The following is a 4,612-nucleotide window of genomic DNA, read 5'->3' on the forward strand; positions in this document are numbered from 1 at the left end:
CTCGTTCGACTTTAATGTCTTTTACTAAAGTTTATAAAATAAATGTTGTTAATCATGCTCGAAGTGCTTGGATTCATTTAACCTTGATCAGGTAACTCGCGGATTGTAGGCCGCATATTGATGATTGAATTGGATCTAACCCTACACATGTTTTTCACATTCTCTTATTCCATTATCTCGGCCATCTCCCACCTCATCTCTGGCACCTACATATCTATACGTAAATCTGTCGCCTAAAAGTCGGGAGTGCTCACCACTACGCTAAACTGATAAGTTAAAACTCGGTGAAAAAGCCATCCTCATAAGCTACAATTCAGAAAAGTTAAAGTAACAAATGTTAAGCTCTCTTTCTAATTATTTATTATTATACTAGGTTATTTAAATGTAAAATACATGAACTGTTAACAGGAATATCAATAAAATAATAATTAAATAAATAATTTACACCGATTAACATTTTTCTTCGCGTAATATTTAGTTTTTTCACATTGTAGACTACTTTACAATTTTTTACAATGACGGGAAATGAAATTTTTAATTATCATTAAAATTTTTTCATAAAAATGAAACTTAGAATTTTTCCTGAAAAAAGCAGAAAAAGAGTTGTTTTCGGGACACATGTATTCATAGTTTTCAAAAATTTTAGAACCCATAAACCAGATTTTTAAACTTATTTTTTTTTTAATTCCATTTTTTAGGATATAAAATATTTACCCTTCCGACTTAAAAATGTTAATCGTTGATCCGCGAGGGCAAGTGAGCTGGGCCCTCGCCGGTGACACTCATAGACCATCCATATGGTAAATGTCCGAATTTCATAAAAGAGTCATCAAATTTTTGACAGAAATGCATTGTTTGTCTGCCTGAACTCATTAAACCTTAAAATTACTGGTTTAAAAAAATATATACGTCCTTTGGACTTTGAAATTTTGATCGTTGATCCGTTAGGTCAACCGAGCAGGCCCCTATGGGGCCCTTATGGAGCATTCATATAGTGCGATTTTGAATTTCAAAAAAGTGTCATCCAATTTTTGACAGAAATGCATTGTTTGCAAGTCTGAACTCATGAAATCTTAAAATTTGTAGTGTTGAAATAACATTCACCCTTTGGATTTAGAAATATTAATCGTTGAGCTGGTCCCTCGACGAGGGCCTTCGTAGAATTTCTACGCGTGGAACATCCATACGGGCCTCCGCCGACGGCCCTGATACTAAGAGGTCTCAGCGGGGCTTCTTCCTCACGGAATGCAACTGTATTTTTTTATACTCACAATTTAAATTACCTATAAATCTATTTGTTTGTAAATAATTCAGAATTTAATTTCCAAACTCAGACTCAAATTTATTTAAAGTATTTCTTAACTATATAATTGATATAATTACATACAAAATTATATCACAATAAAGCAATGTAAAATAATCAAAAGCAGCAAGAAATTCACACATCCTTGGGCTTCTATTACCCACGAGTATTTTTGCGCGTGCCTGGGGGCGTGCCTATTTATCTTTTTATGACCAAAAGCCTATCTTTTCTATGTTATACATATTTAATTATTGTTACAAAATATTAGTATAAAATAATAGAAGGCACCAAGGGACGGGTTCTGTACCTGAAACTGTAATTAATCTTTTATAATAGGATTTTAACAAATTTTATATTTTTTGGTAGAAAATTAAATTGAGCTATTTTATTCCAAATGAGCTTTTTTATTGAAAATTAATTTACATCTAATATTGATGAATAGCATTTATTACAATTTTGTAACTCACGTTGATGACAATCGTATTCTTGAAATAATGAACTTTGCATTTTCAAATCTCAATTCTTATAAATCAATTTTAAAAAATTTTTGCACGCGCATTATAATAATCAATTTTCTTATAGGTAGAAAAATACACGTAATAAGCTTGTTGCCACTTGGTAAACTCTCACCTGAAAATCTTATTCTAGTCTACCCTTTAAAATCTTTCTTTAAAATTGAACTATTAATTATTATATTTGAAATAACATTGAAATTATTGGAATTATTTATTAAAAATAACACTTTAAGCCAATAAAGACTTGAAAACTTATCACGTGGGGTGAAGGTATTGTGAAAAATGTGGCTTATGGAGATAGCTGGATAACATTTTAAGAAAATAGTTAAACTTTTAAATAAGTAGATAAATTTTCAACCAAAAACTAAAAAATATGATTATTTTAAAACAAGAACAGCTAAATTGAACCAAAAACTGCATTTCAATAAAATTTTTTAATTTTTAACCAGAGATAAATTTTTAACTAAAATAATGAATCTTTAACCAACAAAATTAATTTTTAAAAGGACGTTCAACTTTAAAACAATTAGAGAAACGTTCAACAAAAAAAGATTAATTTTCAACCAAAGAAAGAAAGAATTTTGAACAAAATAATTCAATTTTGAACTAAAATAATGAATCTTTAGCCCCAAAAAATATCCACTTTTACTCAATTAGTTTAACACTTAATCAATTAGTCGAATGATATACAAAGACCGAGCGCGAGATGCATATATTATCGAGCGCAAAGCTTTAGAACGAACAAAGAAAAATATCTACAAAATTGTTGATTTTCCAACGCAAAAAGGCAAGTTTTCAAAAAAAAAAATAGTTGAATTTTCAACCTTAAGGGATGCATTTTTATTGTGTTCATGATCAGTAAGAAACTCAAGTTTCTATCAAAAGCGATGACTTTTTAACCAAGAAACAATTGTCAGTCAAGACTGAAAAAAAATTCAACTAAATTGTTGAATATTTTCAAGAAAAAATTTCCAAAAACATTTCTCTTATAGTTTAAAAATCAAGTAATTTGTTGAAAATTCATCTTTTTTGTAAAAAATTAATCTTATTGGTTAAAAATTTATCTTTTGACATTAGAATTTATTTTACAACGAAAATAAAGGTCTCTGAAAATATAATCTAAAAACAATATAATTCACTTCGTGATCGATTCAACGACTTGAAGTGCAGAACCTACCTAATGTTAAATTTATTCGATCTCCTTTGAAATAATTTTCATAACACTGTTTTTTGTTCAAAATTAATTTTTTAACAGAAAATTCAACTATGACAATTTTGGTAGAAAATTAAATTTGTTAATTAAAGTGTGATCTTTTTTCATTAAAAGTCTAACTAATTGTTTAAAAATTCAAATTTTTTTAATTTTAATTATTTTCTTCAAATTTATGTATATTTAGAAAAAAAATAATTTCAGAAAATTTGGTTGAAAAATGATATTTTTTATATAAAAATCATATCTTTGTTTCAAACTTTCTAGTTCCTTTTTTCGAAGATACTATTATTTTGTTAAAAATTCATTTTTTTGCGAAAAATTAATTTATCTATGAGAAAATTCGGTCATACCATTTTTATAGAAAAATTATATTGAAAAAAAATGGATCTTTTTTTGCTAAAAATTTAATTTTTTTAAACCGTCTTTTTCAAGTAGGAAATCAATCTTCGTGGTTGAAAATTCATCTTTTTCATTGAGGGTTCTGGAACATCTAGAAACTAAAATCTTCAAACAAGCCAAACTTAAACCAGAATCCTGGTTCCGTTACGTTGATGACACATATGTCATCTGGCGACATGGACGAGATGAACTAAATAAGTTTTTCGATTTTATCAATCAATTACGTCCTAATGTCCAGTTCACCATGGAAGTAGAACAAAACGGAAAATTGCCCTTCTTGGACGTATTAGTTTACAAAAAATCTGATAAACACATTAGGACATGAAGTTTACAGAAAACCCACGCATACATCCAGATACCTACATGCCTTCTCCCACTAACGCCCATCTCGAAAACAATCGGTCATCAACTTCCTTGTATACAGAGCTGTTTCCATAACAACCCGTTCAGAAATTCCAATTTGGATCTGATCGGGGCCAGATCGGGCAGAATTTGGCCCAAATCAGGCCATCTAGATGGGGCCAGACTCGAAATGAAACGCGATGCCCGATCGGGGCACAAGCGCTGCGTCCAGAGATAACCATGCCTGGCCCCGGTCGGGCCCATATTAATTTATTTTTCTTATTCTTAATTAAAAGGGATTCTTAAATAAAATAATATTAAAATCGAATATATCACCTCCTTAACTAAAATTTGAGAATATAAATATCAGGTTAGCTAACAGATCGCGATATGAAAATATTGGAGTATGTCAGACACTTTTTTTTTTCGAGCAAACGGAAAAAGTCAAACGACGCAATATAACAGTCAGCATTTAACCATTTAAGTATTTTGCAATAAATTTCTGGTTTTAATTTCTAAATTGAAGTTGCTTTCAATTTCTATATTGAACTTAATTGTGGAAAGTAATTTTGAAATAAGTGGATAATAATATAGCACTGGCTCTTTAAGTGATTTTTACAAAAACAAATATAAATAAGAAGGTTGTATTTACATTCGGATTGTATAAAATCACCTAAAAATACGTGAAAATAAATATGTTTATGACGTCATTGTTGATCTAATTCGATTTCACATTCAACAAATGAAATATTACTTTTGCTACTTTTCTTATAAATAAATAACCTCATTTCGAGGTTAGGTTTCATCTTAACATTCTTAATAAATTAACTTATTATAGTC

Source organism: Belonocnema kinseyi, chromosome 1, assembly GCF_010883055.1.
Source record: "Belonocnema kinseyi isolate 2016_QV_RU_SX_M_011 chromosome 1, B_treatae_v1, whole genome shotgun sequence".
NCBI lineage: Eukaryota > Metazoa > Arthropoda > Insecta > Hymenoptera > Cynipidae > Belonocnema > Belonocnema kinseyi.